The sequence below is a fragment of the Cynocephalus volans genome, chromosome 2 (assembly GCF_027409185.1).
Source record: "Cynocephalus volans isolate mCynVol1 chromosome 2, mCynVol1.pri, whole genome shotgun sequence".
NCBI lineage: Eukaryota > Metazoa > Chordata > Mammalia > Dermoptera > Cynocephalidae > Cynocephalus > Cynocephalus volans.
In genome coordinates, this window is record NC_084461.1 from 94,006,521 (window position 1) to 94,024,550 (window position 18,030).

The 18,030-nt window shown below is 36.3% G+C and overlaps 1 pseudogene; it reads left to right on the forward strand.

Moving 5' to 3' along the window:
- The first annotated feature begins 11,491 nt into the window (after nucleotides 1-11,491).
- On the forward strand, nucleotides 11,492-11,950 carry LOC134370853 (small ribosomal subunit protein uS13-like; annotated as a pseudogene).
- Nucleotides 11,951-18,030: the final 6,080 nt, after the last annotated feature.

Sequence of the window (18,030 nt, forward strand, 5' to 3'; positions counted from 1 at the left end):
ATACATTGTAGAAAATTTGGATAATATAGTAAGACACAAATAGAAAACCATGATTCTTCTGCACAGAGATGACCACTATTGATACTTAGTTAAGAATTCTTATGGTCTTTTATCTTTCTTTCTCACCATATATGCATTTTAGAAAACAAAATCAAGATCATACATACAAGTTAAATGAATTTTTTTCACTTAATAATACATTGTGGACGTCTTTCTATTTAACTAGCATAGGTTTATAAAATTTTCAATGCATAATATTTTATCATATGGTTCATGATTTATTTACTATTATGTTAATGATAGACATTAAATTTATTTCAATTTAAAATTGTTATAAATGATATAAAATATAATAACAATGTGAAATATTTGCATTTTTAAAGGTATTTGATTCTCACTGTCAAATTGCCTCTAGAAATGTTATTGAAATTTACATTCACACCAGGCACTATGTGAAATGCCTGTTTCACTGATCACTCATTAAAGTTTGAAATTATCATTTTTATAAAATTCTCAACAATCAAAAGAAAATATTGCAACTATTAGTTTCTAATTTTACACTTCTATGTTTCTAATACTGTTGAACATTTCTTCATATATTTATCGGACATTTTATTCATATTTTTATGAACTGCCCATTCATGATATTTTCCCAAGTTTTGATTGTGGTTTCCTTCTTTTTCTTATTAATATGTAAGAACTTTAATACATTAAAAATATTAAGACAATCAGTTTTAAAATGCCTTTCCTCTTTAACTGGTTTTGTTTGACAAATTATGCATGTCTACATGAAGGAACATGTGTGAATGGAAAGATAAGTGGAAAAACAAGGGTCAAAGAGCTTGACAGGGAGCTAATAGTACAAGCATGGCTTTGTTTGAAAAACAGAGCTGACTATGGCATCAGTAAATCACGAAGGGAAAGAAGCCTGGAAAAAAAATTTTCTTATCGTTAAGGTGTATTTTTGGAAGTCTCCTATATATTTGTATTATATAAGCAAGACATTAGCAAGATAAAAGCCCTCCCAAAAATCTACTCAGAAGTCAATTCTTTGAACGACAGTAGAAATCTTTCTTTTTAAGAATGGATATGTCTTTTGGCTAAACATGGATAAAAGCTTTTTTGCTCAATATGGCATAGTAACTCCAGCAGGCTCACAGGAGCAAAACTAAGTCTGTCTCAAAGTATCTTATTACAATAAAATCAAATTTAACCTCTTAAACCAAAGACATAAATCACTCACTTTTCTTTCAGACAATTTGTGAGTATATTACCATAAATACTACCTGTCACAAGACTGATAGCTGTCAGTAGCTCAAAAATATGAATAAAATTGAAAATGCTTTTGCATACGGGAACCATGATAGCATTTTGTAGAGAGGTGGCAATAATAAAAGGTTATGGAAGACAAAAAAAACTCAGGAATAGCAAAACCAAGAAAACTTTCTTCAGATTAAATAAACTCCCAAATCAGTCTCCCAGAGTTGTATTTCCACCAAACCTAACAGTCAATAAAATACTTATTGGCCCTTGGTAGTATGTAGCAGTGGCAAATTGAGTTTACTTTGTGAATTTTTATATTGAAAGTATGTATCAAGTTGCAGGGTATAATTTCAAAACTGCACAATCTGAGTTTATAATTCTTTCCAAATGATACCTGAAACCTTCATTAATATTTCTCCAACAAGTAAAAATTAATCGTTCCTGAATTTTAAAATGTAGTTTAAATCATTAACTGAGATAAATAAATCCAGGTGCCTCTTAAAAGATCCAAGTCTATATATTTTAGATAAAAAAGTTTCTTCCAAATTTTCAAACTCAACTTGTATCTGTTTTCCATTTTCTGGTTTAAAAAACATAGTATTACATGCAACAACTTGGATGGATCTCAAGGGCATTATGCTAAGTGAAAAAAGTTAACCTCAAAAGACCATATACTTTATGATTCCACTTATATAACATCCTTGAAATGACAAACTACAGAGATGGAGAAGAGATTAGTGGTTGTCAGGGGATAGGGGTGGAGGTGGGTGTGACTAATAAAGGGGTAGCATGAGGGAGTTCCTTTGTGTTGCTGGAACAGTCTGTATCTTCATTGTGGTAGTAGTTACAAAAACCTGTACATGGGATAAAATTGCATAGAACAATATGCACACACACAAGTGAGTGCATGTGAAAATGGGCAAAAACTGAACAAAGTCTGCAGCTTATTAAACAGTTTTGTACCAATGTCAGTTTCTTGGTTTTGATATTGTACTACAGCTATATAAGATGTCACCATTTGGGGAAACTGGGTGAAGGGTTTATGGGACTCTATGTATTAATTTTGTAACTTCCTGTGAGTCTATAGTTATTTAAAAATAAGAAATATTTTTTTTTAAAAATGGCATTCACTCATCCACACTCAACTTCATATTGTCAGAAAGGAAGCAAATTAGATGCAGCCAAATTATGTGTCACAAAACTCATGCACTAACACATTCATTTTACTTATTGGAGAATCCTTCAGGTTCTCGTTCAATGCCCACTTACTCTTCAAAACAGTTCTAATATATGTGGTAATCTGGTTTCACAACTACAACAGATACATTAATATTCAATCAGTCAGACATTTATTTATTTATTTATTTATTTATTTATTTATTTATTTATTTATTTATGTTTATTCATTCACAGTATTTGACTGGTTGTGCCAAATAACATGGTAAGCATGATGTCCTGATGAATTTCATAATTTCTGCCAAAGAGCTTGTGGCTTAGAGCAGTGATTTCCACACAGAGGTATGGAGAGGAGCAAGGGAATATACATCAGAAAGTTGCAGGCTTTTCAAAATATGCACCATCCTATCCCAGAAATTCTTATGACTCCCTTCGGAAGACATCCTCCCACTTCCCAGAATAGAGAGAACATGATAAATGGGAAGGGTGAAGATAGATGGGACCTGAGCAGGAAGAGCTTTGTATGTGGGAGTTCGGGACTTTATCCTTAAGATAATGGAGCGCTATCAAAAGGTTTTAAGTAAGGGGGAGAGGCGAATGATGAATTTAATGTTTTTTTCAAGATTACAGAAGCTTCAGTGTGCAAGTTTGGAGGATGAATAACTAGTTAAGAAGCTGTTGCAAAAATTCCAAGATGACTGACTAGTGGTAATGGGAATGGAAAGAACTTGACAGAGTTGATTTCTTTAGGAGGAAGAATTGACAGGACTTGGTGAGCAACTATTCCTTATACCCACAGCAATGGAGGTAGCCGAAGATGACCCAAAGGTGTTCAGCTTTGGGAGGAACTTGGGGCAAAGGGGACTTACTGAATGAATGGCATAGTCACATCAAATTCAAGGGTATAGTTTAGTAGAAATTGGATATACAGGCTGAAGTTCAGGAGAAAGATCTGAACTAGACATATATCATTGTGGGATTCAACAGTTTATGGAACAGTAGTTCTCAACCCTGACTACACATTAGAATCATGCAAGGAACTTTGAAAAAGTCCCCTGTTCACACTCCACCTCAGGCTAAATAAACCAGAAGCTCAGGGGCTAGGGGCAAAGCCATTGATTTAAACAAGCACACAACTGTCCTCAGGTGATTCTACTATGCAGCCAGCACTGAGCAGCACTGCTGTTATGTGGTAATTGAATCTACCAGAATTGATGAGCCCACCCAAAGAGACTATAGAGGAATCACCTGGGAAGCTCTGAAAAAAATACTCTGGTTTCCTTCCAGAGGGAATTTGATTTTATTGGTCTGAAGTGAAGCCTGGGAATCAGGATTTGTAAAAGCTCCCTAGCTGATTGTAATAATCAGTCGAGGTTGTAAACTACTAATACATTTATATGTTCTTAATTCCTCCCTCTTATCACTTGCATCATCACTGTCATTCATTTCATATAGATGTATATATATGTATATATACACACATGCAAATATAATCATACACAATCAAATAGTTTGTTTTGTATTATTTTTGAACAAACTTATCCGTGAGATCAATTAAAAAGAAGAAAAAAAGTTTTCATTTTATCTTCACTTATTCTTTCTCTGATGCTCTTCCTTTCTTTTTGTAGATCCAAGTTTCTGTCTTTAATTATTTTCTTCTCACTGAAAAATTTCTTCTAATATTTCTCACAAGGCAGGACTACTGGCAACAAATCTCTCTCACACACACATGCATGAGGGTACTTTTAAATGTTCATGGGAAAATAGAATTAAAAGATAATATAAATCTTTCCGTGGGAAGGTCCAAGGTCAGAATCCTGGGGAATAGTGACTTTAAGTCATGAAAAGAGAAAATCATAAATGTAATCATAGAGATAAAAGAAATGACCAGAAAATGGTACTATAGAAGCCAGAGGAGGAGAGCGCAACTAATAAGAACACTAAGGTAGCAATAGTAATCATAGCCATTCATTACAGTTCTTGCTACATACCAGGGCGTACACAGACACTGGACAGACATCATCACATTAAATTTTTGTGGCAATCTCATGAGGTATGTCCTATTACTTTTTTCATCAGAAATTGGGGGTGAAAGAGGAAATGTAACTTCCTGTGATGACACATCTGGTTAAGGGTATAACCAGATCCAGAACCTACAATCTGGAAAGTGTTTGTTGGGTTTAGTTCCACAGAGCTCTCAGCTTTAGAATTTTTTTAAATTGATTTATTTTTGTGCTCTTATGATACTTTCCAGGATTTGCTTCCACTGCAACAATCTTTCCTTACTATCTAAAACTTCTCTTTATTTTCCTCCTAATATTCCAATATTAGTCAATTTGGTTTCTGTTCCTCCTAGTTTATCCTGAAAACTCATAAAGGGAGATTTGTCAGATATCCCTGAGATTCTGGAAGACAGCCTGACGCAGCATTGTTGGATCTTCTCAGGGCTGTGCAGTTTTTTGCACTTATTTACAACTTGAATCCTGTGAGGACTTTCACCACTTTTGCTGACTGTTGTCAAATCCTTCCCCCAGGTAGTATAGTGCCCCCTCTTTCGGAGGTATGTTCTGATGACTTTTTTGTTTACTTGGTTTGTAGGATATGTTGGTAGACATCTTTCTTTCTCCCTACCATTCCTACCACCCCAATAATCAACCCTGGTACTTTGTCCATACTTGTCTCTACTCTGTATTTTGAGGGTTTCTTTCACCTAGTTTTTTGAATACATTATCCATAATCCCCTGCCCCCGACCCCCACCCTGCCATTCTGATTAGTCTGTTTTGTTTTCAGAGGGAATTTTGAGGAGATGAAAAAACTCCACTGTCATATCTACTGAAGCTGAACACAGTGTATAAAACATGCTGTGGGGGCCGACCCCATGGCTCACTCAGGAGAGTGCGGCACTGGGAGCACAGCGGCGGCTCCCTCCACACGCGGGTTCGGATCCTATATAGGGATGGCCGGTGAGCTCACTGGCTGAGCATGGTGCGGGTGACAGCAAGCCAAGGGTTGCCATCCCCTTACCGGTCACACACACAAAAAACAAACAAACAAACAAACAAAAACATGCTGTGGGATTGTGAGCATAACTGACTCCATCTTAGGCCCTTACTGCTTGTTATGTGTTTGTGAGAGCTTTACCCATAAAGTTACAGAGTAACTAGGGGAAAGGTAGTTAGAACAATAGATAGGAACAACCTGCTGACTGTAAAGAAGCAATGATTAAGTACAGGTGTGGTGATAAGCCTGCCTGGCCACCTGCATCAACATTTGGAGCTAGTTATGTCAAGCTTGTTTATGAACGGCCTAGGTAAATCTAAGCTCAGCTTCAAGATAGCATGGAGAAGCTTGGCATATGCCTTTGGGTCATCATTGCCCAACCCAGGGTAAGTTACCCTGTGATAAAGTTCCTTGCTTTATTGCATGGTGTGGCCTATTTCATTGTTCCACCTCAAGATCTCTTTCCAGTTAGCTGGACAATCTGACTTTGGTCCACCTTCAGACACATACACTGTGACCTAATCCTCTCACTCCTAGATATATACCCAATGAAAATGCATACATGTTTCCAAAATACATGTGAAAGAATATCCATAGCAACACTATTCGTAATAGCCCTAAGCTTAAAACAACCCAAATATCATTTAGATAGTGGATAAATAAATACTGGTATACTTATACAATGGAATTCTATATAGCAATGAAAATGAATGAACTACAACTACATGTAACAACATAGAAGGATCTCATAGTTGCAACACTGAGGGGGAGAAAAACCAAGACAAGACAGTAAAATACTGTATGCTTCTATAATAAGTCCAAAACTACTAGGAGACAAAATAGTGGTTACTTTTGTAAGGGGGAGAAAACAATAGCACAGGAAGGGGGAAGGAGGCACAGGAGGGCTTCTGTGTTTCTGGTAATGTTTTGTTTCTTGATCTGGGGGCTGGTTAAATTGGCATGTTTACTCTGTGAAAATTCATCCAGCTGTACACTTATGATCTGTGCACTTTTTTCTACGTACATCAAATTATGATTAAAAATTTACATAAAATATGTACATAGTAGCCAAAATGCACTGAAATGCTATATGATTTGCATGTTAATTAAGTGAATCCAACTGTACATCAAATGGGAAGGAAAAGAAGATACTTTTAAAATATTCCCCTGTTGCAGTGGTAAGTTCCTATAAGCATACTATATCACAAATGAATGGAAAAGTTAGGCCTTTGGGTTACCAACTATCACTATCACCAGGCTGTAAAAATTCATGCAAAATTTACCAGCTTTGCAAGTATATGTTTTTATGTGTAAAAACATAAAAAGACTTAAAAAAGTTTCCTCACCTACCTTTGTTAAAAACAAACATGACCTTCTTTGCTTAAACATTATCTAGAGAAAATTCTAGATTTTTCCATCAAAGTAGGTTCAGGGACTTCCAGTTTCTGGTCTAACGTGTAAGGTGCTTAGAAGTTGCCACTTTGTCCCAACAAGGAGAAAGCTGAACAAACTGAAAAATCTTCTAAGATCCATCAGGGAAGTGAGGTCATAGGGCACACCGTTGCCCCCAGAATTGGAACTACAGAGAGGCAGATAACAGAGACTCACAACTTACCTGAGCTGGAACCTCCACAGGAAGCAGTGCTGGGATAGGAAAACCTAAACTGTAATTGATGAAGTGCTGGAGGCTCAGTGTGGACAAGTCTATAAGTTAACTCCAGTAGGACTCAGTCACAGGGAGGACACCAGACTTTTGAGAGTTTTACCTCCCGGAGCTATATTAGATCCTCGTAATAAATAAGGGAGAAAAATCCCCTGGTGCTTCTGGCAGGGGGAGGGGAAATGTAACCATTTTGAAATACACCGGAGCATTCTGTTCTTCTTAGCAAGGTCTGTCCTCAGGAGAAACTATTTTAGCAGAGCCTAACCTGTTGGGAAAGGGAAATATCCAATGCTAGCTTCCTCTAGCCATCCTATCCCACCTAAGGAAAGAAAAAACTGAGACGCCCTGTGAAGTTCACAGTCCAGGAGCACAGACTCACCAAAAGGTTGAAACCTAAACACAGAACTCCAGAATGCTTCTCCTCACCTCACACCTTATCACTACATTACTAAAGGCATATTTACTGCGGTTCCTCTTATCCAGTACATCATGTTCGCCTACCAAAAAAAATTACAAGGTGTATAAAAAGGCAAAAAACAGTTTGAAGAGAATGAACAGGCATCAGAACCAGATTTAGATAGGGCAGAAATGTAATTACCAGACCAGAAATTTAAAAAAAACTATAATAATACAAAACTATGATAAAAGAGTACGCTAAGGGCTTTTATGAAAAAAGTAGACAACATGCAAGGACAGATGGATAAGCAAGCAGAGAAATAAAAAAGAAATGCTAGACATAGAAAATTAAGAATTAAAAAGAAATGCTAGAGATCAAAAATATTCTGAAATAAATGAAGAATACCTTTGATGGACTCATTAGTAGACTGAACACAGCTGAGGAAAGAATCCCTGAGCTTAAAGATAAAAATCAATAAAAGCTTCCAAAACTTAAAAGCGAAGAGAAAAAGACACACAAAATATTTTTCAAGAACTGTGAGACAAACAGAAAAGTATAACTTACATGTAATGGGAATACAAGAAGGAGAAGAAAGAGAGAAAAGAGAAAAGGACAGAAGCAGTATTTGAAGCACTATTAACTGAGAATTTTCCCAAACTAATGTCAGACACTAAACCACAGATCCAGGAAGCTCAGTAAACACCAAGTAGGGTAAATGTCAAAAAAAACTACACCTAACCATATCATATTCAAATTTTAGAAAATCAAAGATAATGAAAAAATTTTGAAAGAAGCCAAAGGGGAAAAACACCCATGGAGAATTATAGAGGAACAAAGATAAAAATTATATCTGACTTCTTCAGAAACTACACAGGCAAGAAAAGAATGGAGTGAAATATTTAAAGTGTTGAGAGAAAAAAATCCAAAATTCTGTACTCTGTGAAATTATCCTTCACAAGTGAAGGAGAAATAATTTCTTAGACAAACAAAAATTGAGGGATTTGTTGCCAGTAGTCCTGCCTTATGAGAAATATTAAAAGAAACTTTTCAGTGAGAAGAAAATAATTTAGGCCAGAAACTTGGATCTACAGAAAGAAAGGAAGAGCATCAGAGAAAGAATATGTGAAGACAAAATAAAAACTTATTTTTCTTATTCTTAATTGATCTAACAGATAACAGTTTGTTCAAAAATAATACTAGTAACAACGTATTTGATTATGTATGCTTATATTTGTGCATGTGTGTATATATACATATATATGCTTCATGTATACATGAAATGAATGACAGTGATGATGCAAGGGATGAGAGGGAGGAATTAAGAATATTTTGTTATTATGGTATAAAGTACGTACACTATCCGTGAAGTGATATGGTGTTATTTGTTAGTGAACTTGGATTAGTTGTAAATATATAGTGCAAACTCTAGGGAAACTACTAAAAAAAGTTTTTTTTTAAGTATAATTTATATGCTAAAAAAGGAGAGAAAATGGAACCATATATGTATTTAGCCCATTTTGTGTTGCTATAACAGAACAACTGAGACTGGGTAATTTATAAAGAGTGAGGGTTTATTTGGCTTATGAGTCTGGGACAGCTGCATCTGGTGCAGGCCTCAGGCTGTTTCTGCTCACAGCAAAAAATGGCAGCCAGCAGCAGGTGCAAGCAGATCACATGATGAGAGGAAACTAGAGAGAAAGAGAGAGATGGGTGATGCCAAGGTCTTTTAAACAGCCAGCTCTCACAGGAACTAATAGAACGAGAACTCACTCATTATTCCTCCCACCTAGGGAGAGCACTAATCCATTCATGAGGGATCCACCCCTGTGACTCAAACTGTCAGATTTCCATGAGTTCTGGGAGGACAATATATCCAAATTCCATCAATATAAAATGCCCAATTAAAACCACAAAAGGCAAAAAAATGTAATTGACAAAAATAGAAACAAAAGCAAGGGAAATAAATAAAAAACAGCAACAGATATGATACACATTAATCCAACATATTGAGAATCATGGTAAACATTGTATTAGTCTATTTCTGTTTCTTATAATAAAATACCTGAAATCAGGTAATGTATAAAGAAATGAAATTTATTCCTTACAATTTCAGAGGCTGGGAAGTCCAAAGTCCAGGGAACAAATCTGGTGATGGCTTTTGTTGCTGGGCGGTGACTCTTCACAGCAATGCAGAGTGTTACATGGTGGAATGGTTGAGCAAGAGAAAGCACTTAGCTACTCAGTTGCTCTCCTTTTAAAGCCATCAAAACCACACCAATTACTCCATGAATGGATCAGTCCATCCATGAAGACAGTCCTCAAAATCTAGTCACCTCTTAAAGGCCCCACCTTTCAATTCCCATGAAAAAGATTGTGGACATAGCTTAACTCAACAACACCATCAACCAATCGGATATAATCAACATCTATTGACTACTTCAACAACAGCAGAATACACATTTTTCTAAAAGACAGATGAAACATTTACCAAGACAGACTACATTCTATGACATAAAACATGTGTAGTGGATTGAATGTCCCCCCAAAACTCACTGAAGCTTGAATCTTGTCCCCCAACTTCTATGTATTAAAAACTTTGCTCCCACTGTAACTATTAAGAGGGTGGGAAATCCTATTATGGTAATTGAAAGGGGAGGTCTTGAAGAAGTGATTAGATTATAGGATCATGCCATAGTAAATGGATTAAAAATGGTGGTCATGGGCGTGGTTCTGAGAGCTTTAAAAAGAGAGTGAATGAAGAGGTTAGTCTCTCTGCTCTGCTATTTTGCAATGTAATATCCTGCCATGACTGAAGTGACCACTGGAGAAAGCCTTCACCAGATGTGTTCCCTGGACTTTGGACCTCTCAGCCTCCAAAACTGTAAGCAAATAAATTTTGTTTTCTTATAAATCACTCAGTTCCAGGTATTTTGTTATAAACCACAGAAATGGACTAATTCAGAAGTTGGTACCAGAGAAGTGGGGTGTTGCTTATAACAAATACTTGAAAATGTGGAAGTGGCTTTGGAACTGAATGTTGAGGAAAGGCTGGAAGAATATGGAGTACAGGCTGGGAAAAGCCTAGATGCTCATGGGAGTTTAGAAGACAAGAATACCAGAGAAAGTTGGGAACTTCTTAAAATCTGGTTAAATGGTGGTGACCAGAATGTTTATGGAAATATGGACTATAAAGACCATGCTAAGGAGGTCTCAGATGTAAATGAGAAGGGGCTCATTGGTAACTGGGGCAAAGATCACCCTTGATATGAACTGGCAAGGAACTTGGCTGCATTGTGTCCATGCCCTAGGACTTTGTGGAAGTTGGAACTTAAGAGTTGTGACATCATATGTCATACAGGATTGCATATTATAACAGTAACGAGATGCCACCACACATCTATTAGAATAGCCAAAAGTCAGAACAGTGACAACACCAAATCCTGGTGAGGATGTGGGGCAACAGGAAATCTCACTCAATGCTGGTGGGAATGGAAAATGGTAGAGCTACTTTGGAAGACAGTTTGGCTTTTTCTTACAAAACTAAACCAATTCTTACCATATGATCAAGCAATCACGCTCCTTTACTCAAATTAACTGAAAAGTAATGTCCACATGAAAACCTACCCATGGATGTTTATCACGGCTTAATTCATAATTGCCAAAATTTGGATGCAACCAAAATGTCCTTCAGTAAGTGAGTCAATAAATAAACAGTGGTATGGCTGTCCAGTTAGCTCAGTTGGTTAGAACGCAGGGCTGTTAATACCAAGGTCAAGGGCTTGTATCCCCATACTGGCTAGCCACTAAAAAATAAATAAATAAATAAACAGTGGTACATCCAGATAATGGAATATCAGTGCTAAAAAGAAAAAGAGCTATCAAGTTAGTAAAACTGGGGAAACAAATGCATTTTGCTAATGAAAGAAACCAGTCTGAAAAGGTTACATGTTCTTCCACAAGAGGCCTACATGCTGCCACTGGTATTGCCGCCATGACTCTAGTGATCACTGAGAAGATCCAGCACATTTTGTGAGTACTCAACACCAACATTGATGGACAGCAGAAAATAGCATTTGCCTACACTGCCATCAAGGGTGTGGGGTGAGAGTATGCTCGTGTGGTGTTGAGGAAAGCGGATATTGACCCCACCGAGAGGTCAGGAGAACTCACCAAGGATGAAGTGGAATGTGTGATCACCACTATGCAGAATCCATGCCAGTACAAGATCCCAGACTGGTTCTTGAACAAATAGGAGGACGTAAAGGATAAAAAATAGAACCAGGTCCTGGCCAACGGTCTGGACAACAAGCTCTTTGAAGACCAGGAGTGACTGAAGATGATTCAGGCTGATAGAGGTCTACACCATTTCTAGGGCCTTCTTGTCTGAGGCTATCACACCAAGACTCCTGGTCATTATGGCTATACCGTAGGTGTGTCCAAGAAGAAATAATCTGTAGGTCTTCTCTATTAATAAATAGTTTCTATAAAAAAAAAATTGAAAAGCCTATGTACTGTATGATTCCAACTGTATGAAATTCTGGAAAAGGCAAAACAATGGAGACAGAACTATCACTGGTTGGCAGGTGGTGTGGGGAGGGAGGGATGACTAGGTAAAGCACAGAGGATTTTTAGGGCAGTAAAACAGTTAATTATGATACTATAAAGAAAGATACATGTCATTACACATTTGTCAAAAGCCATAGGATGTACAACACCAAGAGTGATCCTTAATGTAAACTATGGACTTGGATGATGATGATGTATCAGCTTAGGTTAATTGATCATAACAAATATATCATTGTGGTGAGGGGTTTTGATAGTGGGGAGTGTTGTGTGTGTGTAGGGATAGGGGGTACATGGGAACTCTCTGTACTTTCTACTTAATTTTTTTGTGAACCTCAAACTTCTCTAAAAAATAAGGGTTATTAATTTTTTTAAAAAGTAGGTTCAGAAAACATAAACCAATTTTCACACTCAGATTTAGAACTTCATACACATTGAACTGTCTGTGAAAACTAGACAGAACTAGTCTTATTTGGTTTCTTTTAAAGCCATTAACACCACTTTATGTCTCTTATTTTTTGAGCCTTGAACCTTCCTTTCATGATAGAAATGTAGAAAAATGTTCTTCCCATGACACTTGAGAGTTATATAACCATTTTGCGTTATAATATAGATTTCAATTTCACAATTTTCTATAATCCTCTCTGATTTTTTGAGAGAAAAATATTTTCTTACCTATTTTAAAATATAGCTTCTGGGTAATTCTATTGATGCTCTAAAAGAATATAGACTAATAGTTATTTTATCAATCTCCTTTATTTAGGTTAGCATAAAAATTTCACTTGAATGCTAATACATTATATACTGTGTTTAGATTGGTTATATAATGAAAAAATTTGTTTTGATTTTTTTTTATTAAAGAAGAAATAATTCAAGTACTGTAAGAAACAGAGCATAGTATACGCTATCAGGCATATTTTTCTGATTATCTGCAGGTGGTAATGTTTATGAAGAAGTAGGCAATTTTTCCTTTCTATTGTTGATCCCTGAGCAGATCTTTCGCTGTCACACTAGTCTGTGTCCCCTCCCATCTGCACCTGTTCTATTCAGAGATCATGTTGCAAATAATGACATAATTATCTTCTTTGGGAGATTATTGGTATGTTATGAGTGAAAGATAATGCATCAATCACTTCACGTGATTGTAATTTTAAAAAAATATTACCAATAATATTTGGACTACAAACTCCATGAAGAATTTGTAGAAATTGATTTTCAAGACTTAGGGAGTCCTGGGAACCAGTGAGGGAACATATTTAAAAGAACTTCCCAAGGTCTCCAAGGCAGAAAGATTCTACCAACTTACTGAGATTCTTCACGCATGATTTTTAAAAAGTAACTCCCCACATACAAGTATTTATAGAAACGACCATATGATCTTTCAAGACTTCATTCTCTACTAGAAAGTACTTCCTTCATACCAAATTTACTGACCTTACCTCCTATTATTTCCAACCTCATTCTTCTCTGATTTTACTCAATTGTCTACCCTCCAAAGAATTGCCATAAATGATCCTAATAACTGTCTTTTACCTTTCTCCATGATTTCCAACTACTTTTCTATGCATCACTCTTCTGATTCTGTGGGGATAATGAGCTCCCTGCTTTGACTCATCTGCTCTGGCCTCTTGAGGGATGTCTGGTGATAGGGTACCATGGCAAGGCCCTACTGGGAATGGGGTAGGGCTCAAGGGTGTGGCATACCTCTGGAAGAATGAGCTTAAGTCCTTAGTTGGGAGAGAATAGGAGGTAGATAAAGTTACATAAAACTATATTCTGATGCTGACAGGCCTTGAAAGCCAAATTTAGTTCACTACTTCAAGGAAATAAATCTTGCTTTTGCAGTTTATCTCTCTATTCAAATGAAAAGGTAGTAAAAATTCAGGCCCCAGAAATATTGCTGTATCACCTCTGTATTAATGAGCCTGGAGGGGTATGTGTATAATATAAAAATGCTCTCAAACAAACTATGTTTAACATTACTTACTGAGTCTTCTATCTGCAGAAGTAGTTTGGGAGTAATTAGTGTTGGGAAGGAATAATTACTAGCAACCTTATTATATCAAAGTGCCATAACATAGGACATATTATTCAGCCATTACTTCACCACCTGATTTTAGATCAGTATTGTTAAGGGATGTCTCCACAGATGCTGAAAATCTAGGGAAATCTGCTTCATTACGAGTCTGTAACTGATGATGCAGTAACCATTTCACAACTGTGGGCTGGAATATAGAAAAAAATTATCTCAAAATCTTTAATACAGATTTAAACCTAGGTTTTCTTTACTGTAAACTTTTAGAAAGCAAAATTCTAAACAATGCATTCTCTAAAATGCCATAGATATTCCAGTAACATTTTGAAATGGCTGCAGAAAGAGAAAAGAAGAATCATTTATTGAGGAAAACCAAGGAAAAAGAGAAACACTGGCTCAAAAAGCTAAGGTTAAGGAAGATTGAGGTACAAAATGCATTTTCAATTTAAAAATGCAAAAAACAGAGGAATAACAGACCACATATGTAGTGTTTTCTAATTCCAGTTTCCAGGATTTGTAGGGCGAACTGAAATAACAGACTTGTGTATGGGAAAAGCATTTATAACCCAGTATCTTATTGTTTTCCTCTCACTGATTGGTTCCACCTGGGTCTCTCCAGCAAGCCCCTCAATTTCTACTGTCTAGCATGGGGCTAAGTATGAAAAAGTTTTCTTTGTGTGGAACAGGCCCTCCACAGATACTTAGGCATTAGGGAAATTCAAGGATAACGACTGGATTGGAATGCAATTTCCTTGTACACTAGAGTGATGATTCTCTACTGCGGTGTGCATCAGAACCAGGTGGAGGGCTTGTTAAGACACAGATTGCTGGGCCCACTCAAGAGTTTTGGATTCACTAGGTCAAGGGCAGGACTGACTACCTGCACGTCTGACAAATTTCCAGGTGATGCTGATGCTGCACGCGGGGAGGGCCACTGTTCTGGACCAGTGGTCTCCTCCCCAGTGGCACATGATAGTTACGTGGGGGGTTTTACAACTCTTGACGTCCAGACCATAACCCAGACAAATAACATCAAAATCTGTGGTGGTCGTGACTAGGCTCCAGTATTTTTTAAAACTATGACTTCCCCCATAGTTTCCAATGTGGAGCCCTGGTTGAGAAACACTGCCTCGTCTCGATGTGGTTCTTAGCCTGGGCTATTCATCTGAGTTACTTGGGAACTTTTTTTTTTTTAATTGAGATATAATTGACATATCATAAAATTTACCTTTTTAAAGTGTACAAGTCAGTTCTTATCTATTCACAAAGATGTATAACCATCACCATTATCTAATTACAGTATATTTTCATCACCACCTAGGAAGCTTTTAAGCAAAATTCTGATATGTGGGCTCTACTCTCAGAGATTCTTTTTTATTTTTTATTTATTTTTTCTTAATTGACACATGATAATTATATATATATTTATGGTCTATAATCTGATATTTGGGAGCACGTATACAGTGTGCAGTGATCATTTCAGGGTAATTAGCATGTCCATCACCTCAAACATTTGTTATTTCTTTGTGTTAGGAACATTAAAAAGTCCTCTCTACCAGCTATCTGAAATTACACAATTTGTTGTTGACTGATCCTTACATTGCTATGGAACACTAGATCTTATTCTCCCTAACTTGCTGCAGTTTTGTATCCATTGACCACCCTCTCCTTAACTACCCCCCTGCCCTTCCACTTACCAGTCTCTAGTAACCACTATACTACTTTCTACTTCTACAAGATCAACATTTTTAGCTTCCACATATGAACAAGGACATGCAGTATTTCTCTTTCTGTGCCCGGCTTATTTTACTTATAATCTTCTCCTGGCTCATCCATGTTACCATAAATGGCAGGATTTCATTCTTTCTTATATCTGAGTAGTAGTATACCATTGTGTATATATACCACATTTTCCTTATCCAGTCTGCTGTTAATGGACATTTAGGTTGGCTCCAAATCTTGGCTATTGTAAATAGAGCTATGATAAACATGGGAGTGCAGGTGTCCCTTTGACATGATGATTTAAATTCCTCTGGGTATATATCCAGCAGTGGGGTTGCTGGATCGTTTGGCAGTTCTATCTGTAGTTGAAGAATCTCCATACTGTTTTCCATAATGGGTGCCCTAATTTACAGTCCCACCAGCAGTGTAGGAGTGTTCCCTTTTCTCCACATCCTCACCAGCATTTGTTATTTTCTGTCTTTTTGATAATAGCCAATCTAATTGGAGTGAAATGATATCTCAGTGTGATTTTGATTTGCATTTCCCTGATGCTTAGTGGCACTGAGCATTATTTCATTTTATTTGCATATTTTCCTTTGAGAAATGTCTATTCAGCTCCTTTGCTCATTTTTAAAATGGGTTACTTATTTTTTTACTAAGTTGTTAGAGTTCTTTGTATGTTCTGGATGTTAATCCCTTGTTAGATGCATAGTTTGCAAATATTTTCTGTCATTCTGTAGGATGTCTGTTCTCTCTGTTAACTGTTTCTTTTGCTGTACAGAAGCTTTTTAGTTTGATATAATCCTACTTGTTTATTTTTTGCTTTTGTCACCTATGCTTTTGGGGTCTTATTCATAAAGTTTTTGCCCAGTCCTGCCTCCTGAAGTGTTTCCGCTATGCTTTCTCTTAAGAGTTTTATAGGAAACCTGAATTATTTTGTTGCAGCCAAATTCAATCCTTATTCTCCTTTGAATTGAACCTTGGGGGGCCTATTTTATGACAAATTTTTCTTCCCTGAGGTCCCAGAGTTTCTCCCGCAACCCTGCATAACCCTATAAAACTCTGTTTCACAAGTCTATTACTTCTTGTCATTTGTTCTTTCACCAGTTACATATTGTTTTAACTGTTATAGTTTTTCTTATTCTCCAGTTTTCTTAATGTTTGCTAGGGCAGGTTCTTTATTTGTTCTTCTTTTCAAAATTGTATTAGCTGTCTACAGACCTTTATTGTACCATATTAATCTTACATTCAGTTTTTCCAGTTCCCCCAAAATGTTATACTGGGAATTTTATTGAAATTGCATTAAATTTGTAGATCAACTTGCAGAAGTCTATATCTTTAAATTGTAAAGTCATCACATCCATTTACATAATAGAACTGTCCATTTATTCAAATATTCTATCTTTTTTTAATAGAGTTTTAAAACTTCCTCTGTAAAGATCTTTGTTAGGTCAATTCCTAGATAACTTTGTGTTATTGTAAATGACATTGATTTTGTTTTGCACTTTCTAATTGGTTATTAATAATTTCTAATTTTTAATTCTAATTTCTAATTTCTTATAATTTTCTAATTGGTTATTAATAATTGGTTATTGCTGATATAAAAAATGCTATTTGTCTTTGTTTAATAATATTTTCTCTCAACTTTGAACTCCCTTATTACTTTTAATAGTTTGTTGATTTTCTTGTGTTTTTATGTACATTATTATATAATCTACGAGCAATGACAATTTTGTCTTTTCCCTTCCAAATTTTATTTATTTCAACTTATTATCTGATTGCATTGACCATGTAGGGGCCAAAGAAAAACTTCACCCCTAAAGGTTCATTAATAAAAATCACTGGCAAATTTAGATCAATAAGAAGGAAAGGCATAACTAATTTTATTATTTAATGTGCTGGGAGAAAGAAAAGCATGGGAGAATCACAAGAGAGTAATGTCCCTATTTTCCACCAGGGTTCTGAGCTTGTATACCCATCTCCATAGAGAAAAGGTGTAGGAGTAAGTGATTCTTACAGGATGCAATGTGGCTGGAGAACATACAATGGCATAGGACAAGGTCTATTTGGCCCACAGAGCGGACAATGACCGGTAAATGATTCTCTTCAAAATTCTTAATGGGACTGAAATATAAGACAATAGTCTGTAACAAAAGTTATTCCAGTGGTGTTGATAGATTCCAGTCTTCCGGCCTGTGATGACAAGTTCA